This window comes from Lissotriton helveticus, chromosome 12, assembly GCF_964261635.1.
Source record: "Lissotriton helveticus chromosome 12, aLisHel1.1, whole genome shotgun sequence".
Lineage (NCBI taxonomy): Eukaryota > Metazoa > Chordata > Amphibia > Caudata > Salamandridae > Lissotriton > Lissotriton helveticus.
The window spans coordinates 162,310,349-162,337,075 of NC_136073.1; the positions used below are offsets into that span (position 1 = coordinate 162,310,349).

Here is a 26,727-nt window from a genome sequence, read left to right on the forward strand (position 1 = left end):
CCTAAGGTATGCCCTAGGTAGTCCTAGGGGCATCATGCTATGTAAGTAAAAGGTAAGATATGTACTGTGGTAGTGTGCAAGTCCTGGTAGTACCAAACAGTCTATTTAATTTTTCTCTACTGTGAGGTCTACCCCTCTCATAGGTTAGCGTTGGTTGTTCCCTTTTATTTTTTATTTGGTAATTCCATATTAGAGAGGGGAAGCTTTATTTATTTATTGATAAATCCTACTTACTGGTGAGGTTGGATTTAACTCTACTATTTTATAAATGTCACTTTTAGAGAGTGAAAATTTCTCTGCACTCACTGCTCTATTTGCCTGAAAACCTGTCTCCAATGCACGTCTGGATTGGGCTGCGTGACAGCTACATTTGTGCATTCCCTCTAGACAGCCACAACACAGATCACTCAACTGCAACTGCATTCATAAGCATTCTGATTGTCATGGGGTAGAACTCCGCTCCCCCAACCCCTAATAGGTTCAAGAACGATAATTTATGTCAATAATTACAATATAGCTACAGCTTATAATCATGTGAGTTTAAATATTGTGTTGATGGATTGTTTAAGTATTTAAAAGGATCTGTTTTTAATAGACATTTTACAAAAACCACTGGTACATTTGCTAAGTCTGTAAAAGCAAAACCCAACTGCTGTGACATTGCCAACCACAATGCCGTGACTCATACTCAAACCGAGGTTGCTGCGGCCACAACGCAGAGTACTAACCACTATACGATAACGGCAAGCTACTTGTGCTCAATAACGTGCAGTGACATGGATAATTCATAATTCGGAACAGTCAGGGCAATTCCTGTGATAGGCTGGATGTATTCATTGCTTCCTCATTCCTTATACAAAGGCTGTATCTCCTCCGTGGTTGATAGGCTGAAACCGTTTCCTGGCCGCCTGCTTGTGAACTGCCAGGAGGCAAAGGTCACACATTACACTTGCTGGCCAGTGATGGGACACCAATGCAGAGAAACCCACCTGGTGCAGTTCTTCTATTCTGTCTATTAGACATGCATCTCCCCTGTACCGTTCAAGCCATCTGTATGTGAAGCAAGAAAGAGTTAAAGAGCGGTCCAACTACACTTTTATAGGGACGATGCTGCCGTGAGCACCTCCCAGCTAATCACACAAACAGCAGTAAAGCAAGATAACTACACAGGGGGGACTGCATGGTTATGCTTTTGAGTAATTAATGAAACTGACCTCAGTGACCCATGAGCAGAGCTGTGGCTAATGACTACGTTCCTAATTATGATGAAGCAAGCACCATGGCTCGTAGGGGCCCCACAACATGCACTTCTGCCATGTGTGAATGGTAAAGGCTTGTTAAATTGGTTCCTTTACCAATTCACGTCTGACAACAAGAGGAAGGAACCATGGGGCATTGGAAGCTTTGGAAAGTAGCCACCAACCTCAGAGAAAGAGAGAAAGAGGGAAGTGGCAGTATGAGGGGTGGAGAAAACAGCAGCAGGTACAAGGAGCTCAAATGAGATTAATGGTGCCTCAATAGAGCAAGTAAAGGAACAGTTACACAGCTAAGAAAAAGGAAAGAAAGACTAGGGAAAAAACCCAGAAAGAGCCTGTAGATAAAATTATCTTCCTGGGACAGCAGGTTAAGAGAAATTACACAGGGAGCAGTTAAGCTTGTAACACGGGAGAAAAAAAAAAGAAAATGCACTTTTATGAAGTGTGTTTGTCTAATCCAGCAAGCACTTTTGTTCTATTTCTCTATTTGCTTCTTTTATTGGTAAAGTAAGTTTCAAGTGCACATGCAGGTATGACTGAGAGAGCCAGGGTATAATAATTTGACGCGTTTGCACCAGCGCTGATGTAGGAAGAGCGGTATAGCAAAGACATGAAAGGGGTAGCGATAATAAATATGTGAAGAGGCAATAGTGACACCAAAATAAGCCACCTATTTATAAAACTGACATGGAAGAAATACTAAAGGTTAACTTCTAAAATTGTAGCCGAAGATACAAATACTCTCGTTGTCGGCAGGATTCGAACCAGCGCGGGAAGACCCCTATGGATTTCTAGTCCATCGCCTAAGCACTCGGCCACAACAACTTACCGTAAGCTTTGTGCAAATAATCTGTATGAAAGTTTTCAAGGTGTCCCACAGCAAATACCTGATGTTCTGCAATGCACTTTTTAAAAACAATACAAACAAGCAGGTACAAGGAGCTCAAATGAGATTAATGGCGCCTAAATAGAGCACGTAAAGGAACAGTTACACAGCTAAGAAAAGGGAAAGAAAGACTAAGGAAAAAACACAGAAAGAGCCTGTGGATAAAATTATCTTCCTGGGACAGCAGGTTAAGAGAAATTACACAGGGAGCAGTTGAGCTTGTAACACGGGAGAATTAAAAAGAAAATGCAGTTTTATGAAGTGTGTTTGCCTAATCCAGCAAGCGCTTTTGTTCTATTTCTCTATTTGCTTCTTTTATTGGTAAAGTAAGTTTCAAGTGCACATGCAGGTATGACTGAGAGAGCCAGGGTATAATAATTTGAAGCTTTTGCATCAGCGCTAATGTAGAAAGAGAGGTATAGCAAAGACATGAAAGGGGTAGCGATAATGAATATGTGAAGAGGCAATAGTGACACCAAAATAAGCCACCTATTTATAAAACTGACATGGAAGAAATACTAAAGGTTAACTTCTAAAATTGTAGCCGAAGATAAAAATACTCTTGTCGTCGGCAGGATTCGAAACTGTGCGGGGAGACGCCAATGGATTTCAAGTCCATCGCCCTAACCACTCGGCCACAACAGCTTACACTAAGCTTTGGGCAAATAATCTGTATGAAAGTTTTCAAGGTGTCCCACAGCAAATTCCTGATGTTCTGCAATGCACTTTTTAAAAACCATACAAACAAGCAGGTACAAGGAGCTCAAATGAGATTAATTGGAAAAAACACAGAAAGAGCCTCTAAATAAAATTATCTTCCTGGGACAGCAGGTTAAGAGAAATTACACAGGGAGCAGTTAAGCTTGTAACACGGGAGAATAAAAAAGAAAATGCACTTTTATGAAGTGTGTTTGTCTAATCCAGCAAGCACTTTTGTTCTATTTCTCTATTTGCTTCTTTTATTGGTAAAGTAAGTTTCAAGTGCACACGCAGGTATGACTGAGAGAGCCAGGGTATAATAATTTGAAGCGCTTGCACCAGCGCTGATGTAGGAAGAGAGGTATAGCAAAGATATGAAAGGGGTAGCGATAATAAATATGTGAAGAGGCAAAAGTGACAACAAAATAAGCCACCTATTTATAAAACTGACATGGAAGAAATACTAAAGGTTAACTTCTAAAATTGTAGCCGAAGATAAAAATACTCTCGTTGTCGGCAGGATTCGAACCTGCGCGGGGAGACGCCAATGGATTTCAAGTCCATTGCCTTAACCACTCGGCCACAACAACTTACTGTAAGCTTTGTGCAAATAATCTGTATGAAAGTTTTCAAGGTGTCCCACAGCAAATTCCTGATGTTCTGCAATGCACTTTTTAAAAACAATACAAACAAGCAGGTACAAGGAGCTTGGGAAAACATGGCGGCCGCTAGCTAGAGTGGCGCGCACGTCCCGACACCGGCTCCTGCACTGATGCATCGGAACCAAGCTCACTGACCAGGTCGACTGCGGCTGATTCGGCGTTCTGTCCTGGGACTCTCCCGTGTGAAGAGGCATGGCGATGGACTGATTCCAACTCGGATTCGGTTCAGAGGGGGGGCGGGGGTCAAAAGAGCTTCTCTGCTGCGGCGTCTGTACTGGCGTCTCCTGCAGCGCGGCAGTTTACCGGCTCGCTACTTCAGTTCACAGGCTCGGCTCGGCTTGGCTTAGGAATACCCGCCGGACACCGCAAGCGGAACAGCGGAACAGCCGATGTGTTGGGGGCGGATCTCTCTTCCCGCGCCCCTCCGCTGGTTTGAGGCAGCCGCGGAGCTGCGGAAAAGTCGCAGGGCGGCTGCTCACAGTGTGTTCCTGAGGTCCGGGAGAGCGGTGAAATGGTGCGGTAAGGGGGCTTCTCGGGAGGATGGCATGTCAGAAGCACCTGATACAGGCAAAGTTGCAAAGATTGTAAAAAGTGTAAAAACAAACAAAAATTTAAAACCGGCAGCTGTTAGCACCATATGTAACCTTAATCAGGCAGGAAAGCCATAGATAGAGACAGGAGCTCCCTGCTACACACAAACCAAGATATAAGTGGTGGGCCTGCAAAAGACTCTTGTCCCTTATCAGCCCCAGCTCCAAATCCAGTTAGTATCAAGAACAAACTGCATGCTCTTTCCGTGGCAGTCCGAAGCCAGAGTACTAGCAAAACACTGACCAAAGCACAGATCAGGAGGAGGGATTCAGGAGGAAAGAAGGGGTCCACCAGCGACAACCTGGGGAAGAGAAAGGGGAAGGGGAAGGGTAAAAAGAAGGGCATAGCCATCGGGACTAAAGCTGTGGAGCTGGACTCTGAGTCGGAATCTCTGACGGAAGAGACCCCCGAAAGAGGTCTTGAAACAAGCACTGAGACAGATCCCGAGCCAGATCCATCACAAGCAGCACAGGATAAAGCGCCTTTCAAGGAAGGAGGTCAACTGTCATCAAGCACGACTAAACTAGGGGCTGACCACCTGGGCAGTAGCGCTAAAGAGCCGCTTCAGAGGTCCGCTAAAAAGATAATACCTAAAAAGAGTAAAGCCACACTGATTACGCCTTCTTTGAGGTCCTACTTTAAGGCCCTACCCCAGACCCTAAATATCAATCAAGAATTTCTGGGCCCTCAAAACTTGACTGCCGAACAAAATATACCTACCCCAGCTGAACCCCTCGATTCATTAAGCCCATCAGCCATATTTAGTCGTACCTAGCTTCCAGAAGTGGATTAAATGGAACAGGCGAATAAGCTAGACGTGGTTAATGGTACAATAGATTTGAGCACTGATTTGAACACAGCCATAGAGACTCCATCAGAGCATTTGGTGGTCGACGTGGAGAGCTCAGAATCCCCAGATGCCTCTAGTGGAAAAAAAGACTCGGTCTTACTCGCCGGGAGTAACAATGAAGACAGCGAGAGCACTCTCCAACATCTACTTCTCAACATGAGAGACGAGATTAAAACAGGTTTTGCGGAAGCCAAAAAGAGTTTTGCCGAGTCCAGGCAAAACCAATCGGAGATTCGTGCTATGTGCGAGAACTTAGAGACCAAAGTTGACGGGCTCTTCGAGAGGACTGGGAGCTTAGAGAGCACCGTTTGTGAACTCAAAGCCAAATTGGATCACGCAGAAACCAGAATTCAGTCTCTACGCAGAGAGGGGGATGCTGTAAAAGACAGAGTTGAGTCTTTAGAAAATGATTCAAGGAGGAATAATCTTAGACTTCTAAAAATCCCAGAAGGCAAAGAAGGAAGCGAAATAAAGAAATATGTTGTTTCTTTGTTAAAGGAGGCTCTTAATCTAGAGGAGTCAACAGAAGACCTAAAATTAGACATACAAAGGATCCACCGCGATCCTTTCCGGCTGAACTCGGGTAGGAGCAAACCTAGAAAGATCCTTGTTAATTTTCTAATGTATGCGACAAAGGAAAAGATACTTAATCTAGCACTAAAAGCTAAGTCACTGAAGGCTTCTAATTTTTCCATCAAAGTGAGATCAGATCTGTCTAAAACCACATTGGAAAGGCAATGGGAGCTGGGACAACGAATGGAAAAGTTCAGAGCTTTGGGAGCCACCGTGCAGATGAGATTCCCCGCGTTTCTGAAAGTCATGTTCAATAATAAAATTTACAATATTAAGACTCCCTTAGAGGCAGATGAATTACTAGTATCCATCAAAGAATTCTCTTAAACCTCTGGACATAGGATGCTTATCCAATCAAGCCTCAGATGGAAAACAGAAATACCAAGGAGGAACAATGTATATAACTAACAAAATAAAGAAATAAGATAAGTACTAAAAACCCAAAAAGTAAAAAAATAGGGGATAATGACTTAATATTGCACAAAAAGAGAAAGCTTAAGAAATAAAAAAATGTCAAAAATGGGGGGTTAATTACCACATGCTACAAAAAAGAGGGGAAAAGAAGCGAAGGGAAAAGGAAGGGAAAGAGTAAGGGAGAAAAGAGCAGGGGGAACAGGGAAAGGAAAACAAAAAAAAGGAAAAAAATTAAATAAATAAATAATCAAATAAAAATAAATAAAGGAAGGGGGGAAAAAAGTGGGAAAAATTGGAAAATGCATAACAAAATAAAAACAGAGGTAATGTTTGAGAGCACAGAGTTGTGGGGTAGAGGTTTAAGTGTTCCTCCCCCTCTTCCACCTGTCGCCCTTTTTCTTTTTTTTTTTTTTTGTTCTTATTGGGTCCAACCCCCATAATAACAACTACGACACCCAGGATAAAGAGTGTCGACCATCTAACGAACGAGGGCATCAGGGGGGGCAAGGTCGGTGACGTCAACCTGGCAAGCCATCTGGCCAGAGTAAGTAAGGGGTGGTTTCTAGGGGAGCAAGGGGGGTAACTAGGGGGGTGAAAGCACAAAAAAGTACTCATAAGCAAAAGATTAATTCATTGAATCTTGTAGAGCCCTGGGAGAGATACTCAATAAAGCTGGCCAACACAGTTTATAAAAGACAGACAGCAGCAGAGATAGTATCATGGGAGGAGCAGAACAGCCGCATGTTAAAGCAAAATGAGGGATATTACATTTTTGTCATGGAATGTAAATGGCTTACGTGTGCGAGGTAGGAGACATAAAATTCTCCAATATCTCAGAGACTCGCCCGCGCAGGTCATAACAATCCAGGAGACTCACTTAAAAAAACAAGAGTTTTCAGATATAATGAAAAAACTGAAATGGGTGGACAAATTCATAAGTACGGACCATAACGCTAATATCCGTGGAGTAGCTATTATCTTTAAAAAGAGCTAGGGCTCAGATAGCGGATTGGAGGACAGATTCGAGTGGAAGATGGCTGCTAGCTAATGTTCAGTTTGATGGGAGGCGAGTCACCCTGGTCGGATATTATGGTCCCAATCAGGACGATCCCGCCTACTTAAATACATTGCAAAACCACTTGATCACTATCACAGATCCAATAATATGGATGGGCGATTTTCATCTATTGTTAGATCCGAAATTAGATAAAACCCCTAGTTCGAGAGCCGTTGTCCATAGTAAAATGAGAGAAACTCTTGTACACTCTATGTCCAACCTGGGGATGGAAGATTTGTGGAGACAAAGGGCCGGGAAAACTTTGGGGGTCTCGTATCACAATCATAAATATAAACACAAATCAAGTATGGACTACGCTCTATTTAGCTTCTCTATAAAAGATTCAATAAAGAACTTATCATATTTGCTGCAACACATCTCCGATCATTCTGCCATTACCTTTTCGATAACGTTAGATCAGGGGCCCACCCATACCTCTTGGTCTTTTGACCGCTCCATTCTATTGGAAGAAGAAGAAAGAGAACTTCTTATATCTGAAACTGCCTCCTGTTTGGAGTGGAACATAGAATCCGCCTCCTTGGGGATTGTCTGGGAGTCATGGTAAGCATACATAAGGGGTCATATCACGAATCGGGCATCCTACAGGAAAAGGATATACAGAGAGGAGATAACAAAAATAGAGCAGGATCTGGCCTTCTTAGAGTCTGCGGACCCAGAGTCATCGGGAAATTTGGAAAAGAAAAGGGAGCTAAAAGACAAACTAAATACACTTCTGCAGGAGAGATTGAGTAAACGATGGCAGGTGAGCAAGCTCTCCCACTTTGAATACAGCGAATCGGCAGGGAAGCTCCTGGCTTGGAAAATAAAAACCGACCAGGCTAGGAACCATATAAAAGAAGTAAGGTTAGTGGGGGAAGTCGACAGTAGGAAGACAGATCTCGAAATAGGAGAAGCCTTCACCATCTTTTTTCAAGATATATACACAGATGCGACTAATGTTAATATCGGGAAAAGAACGGAGTGGTTGGATAAGGTGAATCTTCCTAAGCTGTCGATGGCACAGAGGGAAAACCTAGAGAAAGAAATTACCGAGGCTGAGGTTGAAAAAGTCATTAAACATCTAAAATTGGGAAAGGCTGCAGGACCTGATGGTATCCCGGGGGAGCTATATCGAGTGCTTAACCCAATACTCACCCCGATCCAAACAAACCTTTTCAACAATATCCTAATTAGAGGGGAAGCACCACCCAGCTCTTGGGGAGAGGCAAATATCACCTTAATTTTAAAAACAGGCAAAGATCCTGCGGACTGTGGATCATACCGTCCAATCTCGCTTCTCAACAACGATTATAAGATCTTCTCATCAGTTTTGGCTGCACGTTTGGGAAGCGAGATTGGTGCAACTATCCATCAGGACCAAAAGGGGTTTATTAGAGGCCGACAACTGGCTGACCTAACTTATGATCTAATTGGCGCGATAGATATCGCGTCAACCTTTGCCTTGCCTCTCGCCATAATGACACTGGATGCAACAAAAGCATTTGATAGGGTCAACTGGTCCTATCTAACTGCTGTTATGGAGAAGTTTCAACTTGGTCCTAAATTCTGCAGAGCGGTAGGGCTACTATATAAAAACCCGAGAGCCAGCATATTAATTAATGGCATGCGTACATATTCATTTGAAATAAGTAGAGGGACAAGACAGGGGTGCCCTCTCTCCCCTCTTCTATTCAACATTTATGTTGAACCATTTGCCCAGACTATTAGAGAGGACACTAATATTCTGCCTTTTGTCTTTTCCGGATGGGAGAAGAAAGTCGGATTATATGCCGATGATATTCTCATCTATACAACAGACCCGGTCCAGGCATTCCCTATAGTAATTAAAAGAGCAGAGGAATTCGGAAAATTCTCTGGGTATGAAATAAACGCCGGAAAAACAGATATAATGGCTTGGAACATCATGAATCTTCAGCTTCCGGTCAGGTCCTCAATCCGCTATCTGGGTATTAAAATCACAAATGATCTAAATTTTTTGATCCAGTCTAACCTGGACAGGATATCCCGCGAAGCTAAAGCTCTTATGAAGTCTTGGTCTTTTCTCCCCCTCACCATCTATGGGAGAACTAGCCTGGTGAAAATGTCCATCCTCCCCAAATATACATTTATTTTTAACTGTATTCCATTAACATTCGATACTAAGTCACTCTTCAAATGTCAACAAAATATCAAATCATTTATCTGGTGCTTCATGTCAACTAGGCTGGCTTGGAAGAAGCTGAGAAGGAGGAGAGAAAAAGGAGGGCTTGCCCTGCCAGACCTTGAATACTATGCATGGGCGTTCCATCTGACCCATTCTAGAATGTTATTAAAGACCCCGCTAGACAATTCAAATGGCCGTATGTTCAAAGCAATGATCCTGGGCTCCATTCTCCCATTGGACGGATTTCTATTTAAGTTTGGACATCAGAGATTTTTCAAAAAAGTTAGGCTAAAGGCTCTATATCAGGGGTGTCCAAACCTGTCCTGGCGGGCCGTATCCATGCCAGATTTTTGGGATATCCCCATCTGGGGATCACGGTTCGATCCCCTGCACCGGCGGCAGATTAGCCCAGCACCATGTGACTCTGGGCAATAGCTGGCGCCGCAGCTAGGGCGGCTGACTCCAGAATCTGGGGATCACGGTTCGATCCCCGGCACCGGCGGCAGATTAGCCCAGCACCATGTGACTCTGGCCAATAGCTGGCGCTACGGCTAGGGCGGCTGACTCCGGAATCTGGAGATCACGGTTCGATCCCCGGCACCAGCGGCAGATTAGCCCAGCACCATGTGACTCTGGGCAATAGCTGGCGCCGCGGCTAGGGCGGCTGACTCCGGAATCTGGGGATCACGGTTCGATCCCCGGCACCGGCGGCAGATTAGCCCAGCACCATGTGACTCTGGGCAATAGCTTGCTTAATCTTCCCGACGGCCCCTAGCGCCTAGATACCCTTACGGGTGATTGTGCGCTTTACAAATGTGGATTATTATTATTATTATTTGGGCCGATTCCGATCCGGTTCGTAAAAGCACATCCGCCCGAATCTGTCGGACAACCACGTACGCCCGGGAGAGGACTGCCCGGGACCCGTGGAGCCCGTCCTGGTCACTCTGACCTGCCATCGGCCTGGAGAAGGGAGCCCCGGACGCCCGGGGGAGGACTGCGCCGGGACCCGTGGAGCCCGTCCTGGGTACTTTTGAGGAAAATTATATTTTGCCTGACCAAATATGTCCACTACATATACCCTATGTTACATGTCATGTGCATGTCACCCATGCATATTTCCCGTAGTGGCCTGAATCACTAGGCCTCTGCAAACATGTCCTGCAAGTCAAGTCATCAAGTCTCCCAAACGTTAAGCTAAAATGAAGGCCCATGTATTTGCATTTTGCATTGTGCTCTTTTAAATAAATATCGTACTGGTTGAGCCTGAAACCACTTTCTGAATTAATGTTTTCATGACTCTTGGCATACTGAGCTGCAGTCACGTCAGCAAGAAGTCTGCCAAGACAGTATTATGAATAACAGTTATCCGTCTGCTGTACAGAGTGACATCCCTGCCCGGTGAGGAAAAGTAAACAGAACCCGTCCGATAGCCATTCTGTCTCCATTTAAGTGAATTACAGTGCTTGCACCCATAGAAAGCTCATGCAACGAATAAATATGCCCTCTCTGTCTTTTAGTGACGAACAACCTTTTCTTCAGATAATACATCCCCTGACTCTAGATATCAGTTGTACTAGATGTGCTGGTCGCTTTGACACAAGAGATCTCTCTACTAGGTTGAAAGTCAGCTCTCCTCCCAGTTACACGTCAATTGCACGTCATGCTCAAAGTTGCACAAGTAGGGCAGAGTTCCAGCTGGTCATGCAAACTCCTCCTAAGTACCCACCCACCTATGACACCTACCTATCACACACCTATGACTCATCAAAGTACACACCCTCATGTACACCCACATGTTCTTATCTCATTTTCTTTCTTGCTCTGCTTAGCCTATGTACAAGAAATGTATATATACTATGTTCAGTAAATAATTGTTAGAAGACTCTTCCTGAACCTCAGAGGTGATGGAACATATTCTCCCTTTGACTCAAGTTATTGGAATAAAGCCCATTTTAACTCAGATACCACGGACTCTGCTTCTCACTTGATGCATGATACTTTGTTAATGCCTAGAAATTCTGCCAGGGTAATTATTTATTTACCACATAATTTGGCGCCCGAATAGGAACATATCCCTTTCCCCACTCGCCGGAGTTGTCGGTCTAGTCTTTGCCCCCTTCTACAGCCGTGACGGACTTCAAAGCGCTCCAGCAGGACTTCCTGCCACTCCCTCAGGCCCAGGAGGAGGACGGACTGCGACCAGGCATCCATTCGAGGCGGTGAGGAACGCGGATCGTCTCAACCAGAGGCCCAGCCCGTGAGAGAGCAAGGTCCGAGGTCTCCAGAGGTCCACCTGTTCCAAGGCGCAAGCGTAGTCAAGTCAAGTTTCCGAGGCCTTCAAGTTTCAAGTTCTGCTTTCCCGGTGAGTACCACTATGGGGAATGCATCAAGTTCAAGACGGGCTCATTTTAAATGAGAACGGTCAAGACGGGCCCACGGTTAAACGTGGGCCCGGTAAAGACATGTCTCATTTCTGAGACCGGTATGGTTGTACTGTATTTTCAGTGCACAAACTGTTTTTCAAGTACATGTTTAACTCTCTGTATCAGTTTAGGTTGTATCTGTATCTGTTTCAGTGTTTAAATTGTTTAGTGTGAATGGTTGTTGATTGTTTCAGTCTATTTTTGTGTATTGTGTTTCCATTGTGTTGATTTCAACATGCCACTGTTTTCAAAGTTACGTCAGATAGGGACCAGAAAGGGTATACTAGAATAGACAGTTAATATCCGGCCTAGAGACACACCTGCCCATTACTTGTAATGGGGTAACCCAGTAACCCTCAGAACCTGGGTACACAATGTTAGATAACAATTGGTTCTGTCGGGGATTGAACAATTTTTGGCTACACAACGTGTATTTCTTATAACTTTTCTCATTTAGTTATACCTAGACTTATTTGTATATGAAAATCACACACCACACATTTTGAAATATCAAAAAAGAGAAAGGTTCTGATTCAACAATCCCTTTATACAAATTAATTTTTAACATTTAAAAAGGCAGTCCATACATTAGAATTACAAAGCCAAGTGCATAAGTGAATAAATTGTGATCACGTGGTTTAAGTGTATAATACAATGAAACAATTTGAAGCTAAAGTTAAAAGGAATATAGGTCCAAAATTAGTTTCACTTTTCACAGACAGTACAATTATTTCTGTTTTTCTGCTGTGATACAACAGGGACCAATAGCGACCAGTTCGGGTCTTCATCAGGACGGAAGGAAGAAGGGACAACCTAAAATTAAAAAGGTGTGTGGGGGGGGGTTGGGGCGTCCTATTTCTGCCTCAACGCAAGAATAATCTACGTTGAGGCAGAAATAGGACGCCCCAACCCCCCCCAAAAAAGAAACTCCAGGTGAGCAATTCAACAGAGTTTGTTATCACCGACTTGTTAATTTCACACACTCCACACTAAAACAGGCACACCTTTTTAATTTTAGGTTGTCCCTTCTTCCTTCCGTCCTGATGAAGATCCGAACTGGTCGCTAATAAGACAGCACCGCACCCCCTGGGTCGAAACGTCGACGTAAATTCACGAATTGGTCCCTGTTGTATCACAGCAGAAAAACAGAAATAATTGTACTGTCTGTGAAAAGTGAAACTAATTTTGGACCTATATTCCTTTTAACTTTAGCTTCAAATTGTTTCATTGTATTATACACTTAAACCACGTGATCACAATTTATTCACTTATGCACTTGGCTTTGTAATTCTAATGTATGGACTGCCTTTTTAAATGTTAAAAATTAATTTGTATAAAGGGATTGTTGAATCAGAACCTTTCTCTTTTTTGATATTTCAAAATGTGTGGTGTGTGATTTTCATATACAAATAAGTCTAGGTATAACTAAATGAGAAAAGTTATAAGAAATACACGTTGTGTAGCCAAAAATTGTTCAATCCCCGACAGAACCAATTGTTAGAGACACACCTGGTCATGATATGTGTTAAAAGGTCAAGACCCTCTCAGAAAGACGCTATTGAGTTATGGCGCAAAGAGTGACACAGGAGATCAGAGAAAGAATTCAATAAAGCAGAGAGAACTAAATCAAGCAGAGAAAAAATAAAGCCAAAGAAAAAGAACTACGGGGTAAGGGGGAACAGGTCAAGACAGAACAGACTGTTAGAGAAAGAAATTCCGTCATTACTGGTATTTATCCCACCCTGTCAGAAGAACTAGTTCAAGTGACCACCTCAGTAAGACCCAGTAGGTAGAGAACGCCACCACCTGTACCCTTTAGAGTATGTAAAATAAGTCGACAGCATCTGAAGAGTTCATTTCCTTGTATCTAGACGAGTCCCTTCTGGACTGCGAAAGTGCCTTGTGAGTAACTAGTTGGTTTATTTGTGAATAAGCGCCTTGTGATTAAGACTTGTGAGTAGTATGTTGAATTTTCCTAAGTATAGCGCCTTGTAAATATGCCTTGTGAATAGCGTGTCATTTTTGTGACATGTTGAGTTTCTTGTAAATATGGCTTGTGAATAGCGCCATGTGGCTATGTTTTGTGCAGAGCTTGTTATCATTACGTTAGTCAGGAGAGAGCTGGATCTCTTTCAAGTACTTGGAGAAAATGTTTTGAAGATGTGCGTACGTGTTCTGTGATAACGTGGAGAGATGAGTTCATGACTTTCCCATGTACTGCAGTCATTGGGAAATGATTGTGCTTCAGCTGCCAAAGAGTTAATATCTTGTACTGAGTAGGCAGTATTTGTTTTAACATGCTGATCAACAAGGTGTTGAGGGATTTTGGCGTTTTTGGTGTTTGCGGGGGGGGCGTGTTTTTGAGCGGAAATTCGTACCCGTTCCAGTGGAGGGATTTGGTTGCTTTTTGGTGAGGATTTAGGGAATAGCTTGGACTACTGTGAATCCAAATTTGAAAAGGACCTGAGCTGTGGAAGTAGTGGAAAAAGCATGTTTTGTGTGGAGGTGCGATTTGCCATGTTATCCAATGGGCGTATTTCGGGAAATGGAGAGTAAAGAAGTGTGTTTGTAAAAGGTTTGCCTTGGAACACTTGATTTAATGTGTTTGGCTTCGGGGGTCGGTATAGTTGTAAATAGACCAGTCGAATTGAGATAAGGGTTTGCACAAAGAGTGCTTCAATGTTTTCACGGTTGGAAAGAAAATATGAAACAGACCCATTAGAGAATGTGCTTTAAATTAGTGTAATGCAACAGTGTTTTTTGTTTAAATAGGGATGTTTCTACAAAATATGAATTATTATTTTTCCCAATGCAAGCTGCCCTTTAGAATAGCCTAGTGACAGTTAATCCACTCAATTGAAAACATGTTTTTTTGCGAAATGATGGATCTGGCCCTTTTAATAGGTAGAATAGAAGAGCGTGCACGCTTAATTAGGAAAGTGGCTATTTGTAAATTAATGAACGTGGCATTTTTGATAGCTATAATACACTACCATCTTAATGCATTGCTATGTGTCCCCTACGTTAGTTTAATATGCATTTAAAGGCTCACCTATGTACTTTGACAGGCTGCTGATAGAAAGGTAATACTTGCACGGTAAAAGCAGTGTTCATTAAACAAGACTTGGAAAATAGGATCAATCAATTGATGTATGCAGAGAACAGTCCCAACCCAACAGTCCATGATAATTTGTTTCTTTTTCTCAACTACAAAATGCATAGCCTTGTGTGCAGAAGCACATTGTTCCATATTTGTGTGTTAATTTGCATGCTAAACAAATGCCCATGTTTCAAATGTCTTGCCTTCTAGCTGAATTAGTTAGACAAAAGTGTTTTTTAGAAAGTGGAGATTTTAAGTAGCAGTACAGAATTGTTTTGAAATGCTAGCATGTCACTCAGTTACAGAAAAATACATGTCTTTATTAATTTACTTTTTAACACGTTTTAAATTTGCTTCAGTTAGTTAGAGAATAATGGTTCTGGCCTGGGAAGAGATATGTTATGACGTACAAGGAATGTGTTTTTCGACCTTGAAGTGGCTGAATAACTTCTCCTGGCTGACTCCCAGGGACAGATGTTTATGTAAAGGGAGGGCTACTCCCTCTTGGAGCGAGCTGTGCCTGTCTTGTTGATATTGGCCATACTCCAATTCTTTCCGCGATCCTTTTGTTTATGTAAAGGGAGGGCTGCTCATCAGACTTACACTAGCTTCCTTCGAATGTGGAGGGAGGAGGCTTGCAGCTCACTCTTTAAGGAACTTGGCAGACACTTGACTCTTTCAATGAGCTCAGCGTTGGCAGCGACCCAATTTTAGAGAAGCAGAGACGAGTGAGAGGCTTGTCGCCTCTTAGTGATGTTTGACACTGAGCCAGCTCCTGGCTCTGAGGGGAGGGGTAGGTGAGCAAGGAGTGAGTTCGTAGTGAAGTTACCTCCCCAGCCCCTCTGACGTGTACAAAAGAAAATTGTTCTTCCTTACAGTCAACACTAAAAGCTTCATTGACTTCAGATAAATTCACGCTTGCAAATGAATAAGTTTTTCCTTCAATAGTGTAAACAGAATAATTGGCAGGAGTCTTGCTCTTGCAATGGGTTCAGCATCTGGCAGTCATTCAATTTTAGATCACAGTGTAGCCCGACTTGGAATTGATTCAAAACTCCGAGCGCGAACATAATTCTAGAGGGAGGGGCTGCTTCTCAAAAGAGGTGAGGCGTGGCGAGGCTCTAGGCCTTCTGTCTATGACAAGAATACTTTGGTTTTATTCAAATACATTTAGAGAGCATATTGTAGGTAGTATGGTCATACTATTCCCAAGATTTAGAGTAGGATTTTAGTATAAACTGCAGAGCTTTTGGAACGAGGCTCCACTTAACTTAGAGGTTAAAAGAGGTTCGTGGGCGTTTGTTTGAGGTTCCCCCAAAATAAAAATTGTGCTTTTGAATTGAAAATTCATTTTTATTTATTTATTTATTTTTATGTAATTCATTTTTGCTGGATTGATGACATAGGGTCCTAGCATTTGCAGTCAAGGGTTAAAGCTTCAGCTGGTCAGTGTTTACATGCCTACCAACACAGCACTGATACAGCACATAAACGACATTCTAATTACAGCAAGATCAGTACCAGACTGTGACATTGCATCTCTGACAGTCTTACACTTTCTGTGAAAAGCAAGTGGTGTACAACACTTGCTTTCCAAGGAGGGTACACCAGGTATACAGCTATACTGCAGGCAATGGATTCCCCAGTATGCATATCTAGCCAAACCACTCATACAGTTAACTACACAGGAGGCAACTACTCTGACTGTACTCCCTAGGACACAAGAACACACCTTGGCATTTGAGGAATTAAAAAGAGCATTATGTCAAGCGCCAGTTTTAAGCGACTCCATGTTACAGTAAACATTTTATGCTTTTTTATGCTTTTTTATTTTTATTTATTTTTACATTTGACTGTAGCGAGACTGACAGGATATGGACTGACATTATTTCAACCACACATAGAGATCAGACGTTGTAATATTCTGAATCCTGCAACACTTTTGCCCTCAAGTACAGTAAATGCACCACCACATGACTGTGTGAAAGTTATGAATATAGTGACAAGACCAAGACAAGACCTGACAGATATTGTACTCCCAGACCCTGACCTGACACTCTATGTGGATGGTTCATGCATGAGAACAAGTGCAGGAGAATCAGTAGCAGCCTATGCTGTGACCACAGGAAATAGACACACTGTCTGCACAAGCAGCAGAGCTCATTGCTCTGACACAAGCCTGCATAAGAGCTAAGCACTTGAAAGTAAACATTTATACTGACTCACAATACGCTTTTGACGTTGTTCATGATTTCGGGGTTCTGAGGAGGAAGAGAGAGGTTTCTTGAGACCTCCCATGGGACCAAGATTCAGCACAGCCAGCTTATTCAGGCCCTGTTAGAGGCCATACATTTACCTACAGCCATTTCTATCCTGAAATGCAAAGCTCATACCAAAGGTACAGACACCAACAGACACGACAAGGACAGAGGTACCATTACTGACAACATGTATGACAGTCAGGGATCCCACTCAAGATGTACTCGACATACAGACATATGCCACCACAGATGAGATAAAGAGATGGACTTTTACAAGGAGGGGTCCAGACTGACCAAGGTTGGATGACTAAGGGAAAAAGCACATGGTTTCAGATTCTATGATACAAGTAATCATAAGCACAGCACATAGTCCAACACACTTGGGAGAGAAGGCAATGCTAGACAGCTTACAGAACATTTGGTTTAACAAGCAGCGAACATGTATGATCTATTGCCAGTTCAATCCAGGTAAAGGCATTCCGGTGGAACAAGGCGGATTTCATCCTCTTGACCACCCTTTTGAAGTTCTCCAGATGGATTATATCCAAATGGACAGATGTAGAGGTTTAACAAGTATGTCCTAGTAGTTGTGTGTGCACTGTCTAGATGGACAGAAGCATATCCAGTTCCAGATTATACTGCTGTTACAACAGCCAGACAATTAGTACGCAGTACTTCCCCAGATATGAATCACCTCATGTGATCTACCTCACGTGATCTATTCAGATAACGATCAGCCATTCTTCTCTGAACTAATTAAACAAGTGTCCCTTCTGTTAGGTTATACATGGAAATTCCATTGTGTCAGACACCCAGAAGCCGCAGGCCTTGTAGAAAGACATAATCAGACAATTAAGACAAAAGTTGCTAAGATCTGTACAGAAAAAGGCGTGGATTGGATGGTGGCCTTGCCGGTTGCCCTCTTTTACATGCGAATGGTAGCTCATTCCAGAACAGGCCTATCTCCTTATGGAGTATATATGTGGGGTACGCCTATGCCAAAGAAAATAACTGATGTTGACAGTAACATGCTGACAGATTACCTGGCTTCCTTGATTTCTGCACTACTCTCTTGTTGTTCACAGGTTGCTGCTGCCTTCCCTGACAACACCCAGGTCAAGGAACATGCCATAGCACCAGAGGATTCTATACTTGTGTCCGGATTTTTGATCGTTCAAGTCCCCTTGAGCCACGTTGGAAGACGCCGAAGTTGGTGGAAGGATGTAAAGGCCGAACTCACCTTCATCACTATTTGGAACTTTGGAACTTTGGAACTTTGGAACTTTGGAACTTTTATAAAGAACACTGAACTTTGCTAGAAAATACCCCTCAGCAAGAGTATAGGTCTAGAGTAAGATCTAGTAAGTCAGACGTAGTTTAATTGTTTAAGCCCACCCGGTGGTGAATCGGTTAGACTCGATTCTGACATGCATAAGATCACATATGAGAATAGCAAGAAGAGAGATAAGAAGGAAAAGTACTGCAAGGTATTACGCAGTAGATGTATAGTTACTTTGATCATCCTTTTTATTCTGTGCATTGTTATAATTGGTGTTAGTTTATTGCTACATGTTTTCTTTCCTATTTCCTCACATATACAATCTTCCAGTAACAGCACCGCAGAGCACACATTTAGTGACCTGCCACCTCATGAATTGTCATATCGACTTGCACTGCGTAACAATACATTTATTCGAATGTTACACCATTCTCACCAGACCAGCAATGCAACTGATTGCTGGGTATGTGGCCAACTGCCTCCATATCAAGAAACGAAGGGAGTCTTGCCCTTCTACCCTTTACCGTTCTCACACAATGGTTCGTGTGGAGCATGGTTTGCTCTAATGACATCAATAGATAGAAGGTACATAGCTTATCCAGGTGGCTGGATATATGGAAACCTGAATAAAGTAATGAATGAAGCATGCTTTCCAGACAAAGACGGATTCCCCCAAAGAAAGGGAACCGATTTAGAGAATGAAGAGTACGAACAGGGAAATGCATCCGTTAATTTTATAATGTTAAACGTTCAGCCCAAGCAAAACACAGGTCCACCGTTTATATCAGTCCTGCCAGCAAAAGGTGATTTATGTGTTAGTAAGAAAGGCTCAGTACATATGGGACACAGTGAGTGTAACACTGTAGTAGAGTTTGATGATAACGGACTTTCTTCTTTCAAAACATCACGCCATACCTATTTCATTTGTGGTCAGACAGCCTATGTACATCTGCCCTTAGACTGGGGTGGGACTTGTTATATAGCATTCTTATTGCCACCCGTTTTTCTAGCCCCATCAAATTATCATAGAGATTCACGAGTAGAACATGTTAGACAAAAGAGAGAGACAGATTCTGCAGGGATCGATCAGACTGAAACAGCTTGGGAGCAATATACAGATTTCAACAAAGGATTCTTTTTCTTCATAGGTCCCGTCCAAAACAGTAAACTGATACGCAGGTTAACAAGGACTCTTGAAACAGTTGTAAATGTAACTGCATCTGCCCTGGCGAACTTGACTCAGGAACAGTCTGCTATTAGACTTGTCGTTCTTCAAAACCGCCTCGTTCTAGACGTCATCTTGGCGGATAGGGGCGGAGCTTGTAGAGTCATCCGATCTAGTTGTTGCATTTTCATCCCAGATAATGCACCATCTGTGTACGAAGCAATAACAAGGCTCCACAAGATTGCTCATGCCATACATCAAGATCCAGGCACATGGACTTGGTCCAGTTGGTTCTGGGGTGTAATATCTGCATGGGGATGGAAAGTTATGTCCTTCCTAGGAATGGCCCTACTTATGGTATTTGGTTGCTGTCTCTGTCTGCAGTGTGGTCCGGCGATTTGCGGCCTGTGTGCCACTGCCTGTGTCCCCCATCCACGTAAACAAAGAGTTAAAGATGAACAAATGATTCTGTATGATGAACTATACGGTCTCATGAATATAGATGTAACCTAAAGGGTTATGTAGGGGACAAGGAGGGAATGAGGAAAATTATATTTTGCCTGACCAAATATGTCCACTACATATACCCTATGTTACATGTCATGTGCATGTCACCCATGCATATTTCCCGTAGTGGCCTGAATCACTAGGCCTCTGCAAACATGTCCTGCAAGTCAAGTCATCAAGTCTCCCAAACGTTAAGCTAAAATGAAGGCCCATGTATTTGCATTTTGCATTGTGCTCTTTTAAATAAATATCGTACTGGTTGAGCCTGAAACCACTTTCTGAATTAATGTTTTCATGACTCTTGGCATACTGAGCTGCAGTCACGTCAGCAAGAAGTCTGCCAAGACAGTATTATGAATAACAGTTATCCGTCTGCTGTACAGAGTGGCATCCCTGCCCGGTGAGGAAAAGTAAACAGAACCCGTCCGATGGCCATTCTGTCTCCATTTAAGTGAATTACAGTGCTTGCACCCATAGAAAGCTCATGCAACGAATAAATATGCCCTCTCTGTCTTTTAGTGACGATCAACCTTTTCTTCAGATAATACATCCCCTGACTCTAGATATCAGTTGTACTAGATGTGCTGGTCGCTTTGACACAAGAGATCTCTCTACTAGGTTGAAAGTCAGCTCTCCTCCCAGTTACACGTCAATTGCACGTCATGCTCAAAGTTGCACAAGTAGGGCAGAGTTCCAGCTGGTCATGCAAACTCCTCCTAAGTACCCACCCACCTATGACACCTACCTATCACACACCTATGACTCATCAAAGTACACACCCTCATGTACACCCACATGTTCTTATCTCATTTTCTTTCTTGCTCTGCTTAGCTTATGTACAAGAAATGTATATATACTATGTTCAGTAAATAATTGTTAGAAGACTCTTCCTGAACCTCAGAGGTGATGGAACATATTCTCCCTTTGACTCAAGTTATTGGAATAAAGCCCATTTTAACTCAGATACCACGGACTCTGCTTCTCACTTGATGCATGATACTTTGTTAATGCCTAGAAATTCTGCCAGGGTAATTATTTATTTACCACACTTTGACCTGCCGTCGGCTTGGAGAAGGGAGCGCCGGACACCTAGGGGAGGACTGCCCGGGACCAGTGGAGCCCGTCCTGGGCACTTTGACCTGCCGTTGGCCTGGAGGTGCGTGCCCCGGACACCTGGGGGAGGGCTGCCCGGGACCCATGGAGCCCTTCCCAGGTACTTTGCCCATGCCGTTGGCCTCCTGGAGATGGGAACCCCGGACGCCCGGGGGACGACTGCCCAGGACGCATGGAGACTGTCCTGGGCACTTTGCCATGCCATCAGCCTGGATGGAGCCCCGGGCGCCCGGGGGAAGAATGCCCAATAGCCATGGAGCCCAACCCGGGCACTCTGCTATGCCGTCAGCCTGGATGGAGCCCCGTGCGCCCGGGGGGACGAATGCCCGGGACGCATGGAGCCCGTCCCGGGCACTCTGCCATCCCATCGGCCTGGAGCGCCCCGACACCCAGGGGGGGGGCCACCCTGAAAACCATGGAGCCCGACCCGGGTGCTCTGCCATGCCGTCAGCCTGGATGGAGCCCCGGACGCCCGGGGGACGACTGCCCAAGAGCCCGGGGGACGAATGCCCGGGACGCATGGAGCCCGTCCCGGGCACTCTGCCATGCCGTCGGCCTGGATGGAGCCCCGGACGCCCGGGGGACGACTGCCCAAGAGCCATGGAGCCCGACCCGGGCACTCTGCCATGCCGACAGCCTGGAGCGCACCGACACCCAGGGGAGGACCACCATGGAAACCATGGAGCCCGACCCGGGCACTCAGCAATGCCGTCAGCCTGGATGGAGCCCCGGACGCCCAGGGGTCAAATGCCCGGGATGCATGGAGCCCGTCCCGGGCACTCTGCCATGCCGTTGGCCTGCATGGAGCCCCGGACGCCCGTGGGACGAATGCCCGGGACGCATGGAGCCCGTCCTGGGCACTTTTCCATGCCGTCGGCCTGGAGCCCCCAGACACCCAGGGGAGGACCACCATGGAAACCATGGAGCCCGACCCGGGCACTCTGCAATGCCGTCAGCCTGGATGGAGCCCCGGACGCCCAGGGGTCGAATGCCCGGGATGCATGGAGCCCATCCCGGGCACTCTGCCATGCCGTTGGCCTGCATGGAGCCCCGGACGCCCGTGGGACGAATGCCCGGGACGCATGGAGCCCGTCCTGGGCACTTTTCCATGCCGTCGGCCTGGAGCCCCCCCGACACCCAGGGGAGGACCACCGTGAAAACCATGGAGCCCGACCCGGGCACTCTGCCATGCCGTCAGCCTGGATGGAGCCCCGGTCGCCCGGGGGTTGAATGCCCGAGACGCATGGAGCCCGTCCCGGGCACTCTGCCATGCCGTCGGCCTGGATGGAGCCCCGGACGCCCGGGGGACGATTGCCCAAGAGCCATGGAGCCCGTCCTGGGCCCTTTGACATGCAGTTGGCCTGGAGGAAGGAAGCCCCGGGTGGCCTAGGGAGGTGTTGCCCAGGCATAGCCTATCTGGTCCCCATGGCAGAGAACCACAAGCCTTGGAGGGGTGTCCGGGCGTACCCTGCCCCTAGTAATCCGGAGGGAAATTACCCCCCTTTCTTGTAATCTGTGCACGCGAGGTGACAGAGGAGACCCAAGGCGTGAAAGATCCCGACCTCATGGAGCCCTCGCTGGGATCCGGGAGGCAAATGGCACCTCATCGGGACTTTCAGGGAATTTCGGCCATCTGGTCGCCCCATAGTAAAGCGTTGCGGGCAACCAGATGCCCGAGGGGATCCGGGCGACCAGATGGCCGAGGGAATCTGGGCGATCAGATGGCCGGGCATGGAAGTGAAGCCGCCTGGACTCTCCCGACCCAGTCCCCGTCCCGTCCCGTCCTGGGACGAATGCCCGGGACGCATGGAGCCCGTCCTGGGCACTTTTCCATGCCGTCGGCCTGGAGCCCCCCGACACCCAGGGGAGGACCACCGTGAAAACCATGGAGCCCGACCCGGGCACTCTGCCATGCCGTCAGCCTGGATGGAGCCCCAGACGCCCGGGGGTCGAATGCCCCGGAAGCATGGAGCCCGTCCCGGGCACTCTGCATTGCCGTCAGCCTGGATGTAGCCCCGGACGCCCGGGGGACGAAGGCCCGGGATGCATGGAGCCCGTCCTGGGCACTTTTCCATGCCATCGGCCTGGAGCCCCCCGACACCCAGGGGAGGACCACCCTGGAAACCATGGAGCCCGACCCGGGCACTCTGCCATGCCGTCAGCCTGGATGGAGGCCCGGACGCCCGGGGGGACGAATGCCAGGGACGCATGGAGCCCGTCCTGGGCACTTTTCCATGCCGTCGGCCGGGATGGAGCCCCAGACGCCCGGGGGACGACTGCCCAAGAGCCATGGAGCCCTTCCTGGGCAATTTGACTTGCCATTGGCCTGGAAGAAGGAAGCCCCGGGTGGCCTAGGGAGGTGTTACCCAGGCATAGCCCATCTGGTCACCCTGGCAGAGAACCACCAGCCTCGGAGGGGTGTTATGTTATGTTATGTTATGTTATGTTATGTTATGTTACTGGGGGTTTTGTAAAGCGCTCAGCTGCTCAAAGAGCGTCCCGGCGCTATAGATCCTCACACAAACACCAGCAACTAACATCATACAGCCCTGCGGCACCAAAACCACAGACATCCTACAGAGCAAAGAGATAGGTTTTAAGTCCCTTTCTAAAAGCAAACAAACTGGAGCTCATTCGCAGTGTCAGGGGCAGAGTGTTCCAGAGACGAGGGGCAAGATAGCTAAAAGAGCGGCCTCCACAGCGCGCACGTCGCACTGACAGCACGATGGCATTGGCCTGGGCAGCCGACCTCAAGGGTCTGGATGGTAGGTAGTAATTGACCCTTTTCTGCAAATAACCGGCGCCGAAATTGTGGAGCGCCTTGAAGGCTATAGTTAAAGCCTTAAAAGCGATGCGCTTTCGGATCGGCAGCCAGTGCAGAGTCACAAGGAGGTTGCTCGCTCTGGCTCTTCTAGTAAGGCCAAAGATTGCCCTAGCTGCCGAATTTTGGACTATCTGCAGACGGGTCAACAGATATTCCGGAAGACCCAGGTAGAGGATGTTAGCATAGTCCAGGCGTGATCCTATCAGGGCCTGCACCGTGATCTTCTTGTGCTCCAAAGATAGATATGGCAAAAAATTTCTTAACATCCTTAGTATGGCAAAACACTTCCCCGTCAGGCCAGCAACCTGGGCCGTGAAGGAAAGAGTGTTATCAACCAACATGCCCAGGTTCTTAGCTGTGACAGAATCGCTTGCCGGGGGAAACATGTTTGCAGGCCACCAGTGCCTCCATCTTGAGTCTGCAGGGCAGCCAAAAAACAGTATCTCGGATTTGTCCGAGTTGCATTTGAGGCCGCTTTTCCCAAACCAATCAAACACAAACTCCAAACATTTCCGGATGGCTACTCCGTCGAAATCACAGCCCCTGTCACAAGTGAACAGGAGCTGCGTATCGTCTGCGTAGGACACGACCTGAGCCCCTAACTCCTCCACCCGAGCCGCCAAAGGTGACATAAAGATGTTAAAAAGGGAGGGACTGAGTATGGAGCCCTGCGGGACTCCCACCTCCAGCTGCGGCATAGGGGCGGCGAATAGGGGGGGGCCAGGTCGTTTGTCTGCGGTCGGCCAGAAAAGATTGAAACCATTCGAACACCGTTCCCCTCAGGCCAATCTCCCAGAGTCTTATCAGGAGAAGGTCGTGGGGAACGGTGTCGAAAGCCGCCGACAGATCAAGCATGATGAGCAAGGCCTTTCCACCCCTGTCAAGAGTTTCCTTTATAGCCTCCGTCACCTCAAGTAACGCGGTTTCAGTACTCAGGTTAGATCTAAACCCCGACTGAGACTGATGTAGTAAGGAATTGTAAATGTAAATGTGTGCTGGATTTATAGAGCGCACGGCTGCCCGTGAGCGTCCCGGTGCTTGCTTAGGGAACCCGTCCTGGTATTCCCCTGTGAGAAACCCCGGCAGGGTGACCACAAGGTGAAAGCCAGGCATCCCGCCGTGAGGGGCCGTAGTGGAGATTAAGCAAGCTATTGCCCAGAGTCGCAGAGTGTGACCCCCGTGAGTTGAGTAGGCACCAGAGCAAGAATTGTTGAGTCCGTGGAATTTTTGAGCCCGAGACCCGCTGAGGCGGGGAACCGAACCCTGGTCTCAGCTTCTGGGTCTGCCGCCTCTAACCACTGAGCCACGCTTCTCCACCCTTCTTCTTAACCTCTAGAAAGCTGGTTAAGGTGGAATGTACATGCTTTTCCGCAATTTTGGCCAGGGCGGGCAACAAGGAGATAGGCCTATAGTTGGAGTGCAATTTGGCATCTGCATTCCGCTTTTTAATAAGGGGGAGAACAAAGGCCTGCTTCAAAGATGAGGGGACTTTTCCCGAACTCAAAGACATGTTAATCATAGGATTGATGATAGGGTTCAGGGCAGGCGCCAAGGTCGCAAGACACTTGGCAGGGCAAGGGTCAAGTGGAGAGCCAGATTTCAGGTTGGTCAATAAGTCAAGCGAAACCTGAGGCTCTAAAACAGGGAAGCAGTCAAGAATAGGGATGTTAGTGTCTGATACAGGTGAATATAACCATGGATTAAAAGAGCCGTCAGCCACTGAGCCCCGATCTGAGATGTTATGGGCTCCTTGCAAGGCCGACTGGATGGTTCGAATTTTATTAGAAAAAAAAGCCGCAAGCTCCGAAATCCATGGTTCAGAAAAGACAGACGTCAGAGCACAGCAGGAGGGAGAGACAAATTCTTTTACAATCTTAAAGATCTCTTTGCAGGAATTGTCAGCTTCCTCAATCCTTTTAGCTAAAAAGGATTTTTTCACTGCCGTAATCTCCTTATGATATTCCTTCACTGCTTCTCTATAGGACTGCTTGGCAGATGTATCATACTGCCTCCGCCAGGCTCTCTCCAGCTTCTTGCAGTGCCTTCTCTTACCCGCCAGTGTAATTGTAAACCACGGCGCCGATGCTCTAGCCCGTTCTGACCTGGCCTGGCGAGGTGGTGCCAGAGCTTCAAGACGTGCGGTGAGCCAGTTCTGAAAACACACTACATCGTCCGGGCGTACCCTGTCCCTAGTAATCCGGAGGAAAATTAACCCCCTTTCTTGTAATCTGTGCACGCGAGGTGACAGAGGGCACCCAAGGCGTGAAAGTACCCGACCTCCTGGAGCCCTCGCTGGGATCCGGCAGGCGAATGGCACCTCATAGGGACTTCCAGGGAAGCCCGGCCATCTGGTCGTCGTATTTGTCGAGCCCTGGGAGAGAACTGGAGCTTGGCAGGGCCAGGGTAACAGCAGTTCCCAGTCTGCCAGGTCACCAGGTCTGGGGATATGCTGCCCATGCGCTGCCGGGGCCCGGGCATGGCCTCCGGTGGGCCCTCAGGTGCGTCAGTCTGGCACGGGGAGGCTCTGAACCTGCTTGGCTGGGGCCAGGGCTCGACAAATCCACTTGCCCGCTCGACCGGGGCCTAAACGGCGTCCTGCTCTTGGCGGGCTTGGGGCTTAGCTTCCAAACCCTACCCAGGCCAGGGAGAGCCTCTGCAGGCCCCGATGGACCCCAGCGCCCGGAACCCCGGCTGGCTTGCAGGACGGGGGCTCCAGCACCCCGGGACCTGCCGGACAGAGTTCAAGCCCCAGGCCCGGTCCCATGTTCCGAACCCTAGCCAGGCCGGGGAATGCCTCCCCAGGCCCAGAGGGACCCTAGCGCCCAGACCCTCGACTGGCTTGCAGGACAGGGGGCTCCAGCACCCTCGGGGCCTGCCAGATGGAGTTCAAGCCCCGGTCA

The 26,727-nt window shown here is 46.7% G+C and overlaps 3 non-coding genes across 3 annotated transcripts; all 3 read right to left on the reverse strand.

Annotated features, from left to right (window-relative positions):
* Positions 1-2,000: 2,000 nt before the first annotated feature.
* TRNAS-AGA (transfer RNA serine (anticodon AGA)) lies at positions 2,001-2,081 on the reverse strand. The gene has a single exon. It is a non-coding gene; the product is annotated as a tRNA-Ser (tRNA).
* A 624-nt stretch (positions 2,082-2,705) lies between these two features.
* On the reverse strand, positions 2,706-2,787 carry TRNAS-UGA (transfer RNA serine (anticodon UGA)). Its single transcript has one exon. It is a non-coding gene; the product is annotated as a tRNA-Ser (tRNA).
* Positions 2,788-3,349: 562 nt separating this feature from the next.
* TRNAS-UGA (transfer RNA serine (anticodon UGA)) lies at positions 3,350-3,431 on the reverse strand. Its single transcript has one exon. It is a non-coding gene; the product is annotated as a tRNA-Ser (tRNA).
* Positions 3,432-26,727: the final 23,296 nt, after the last annotated feature.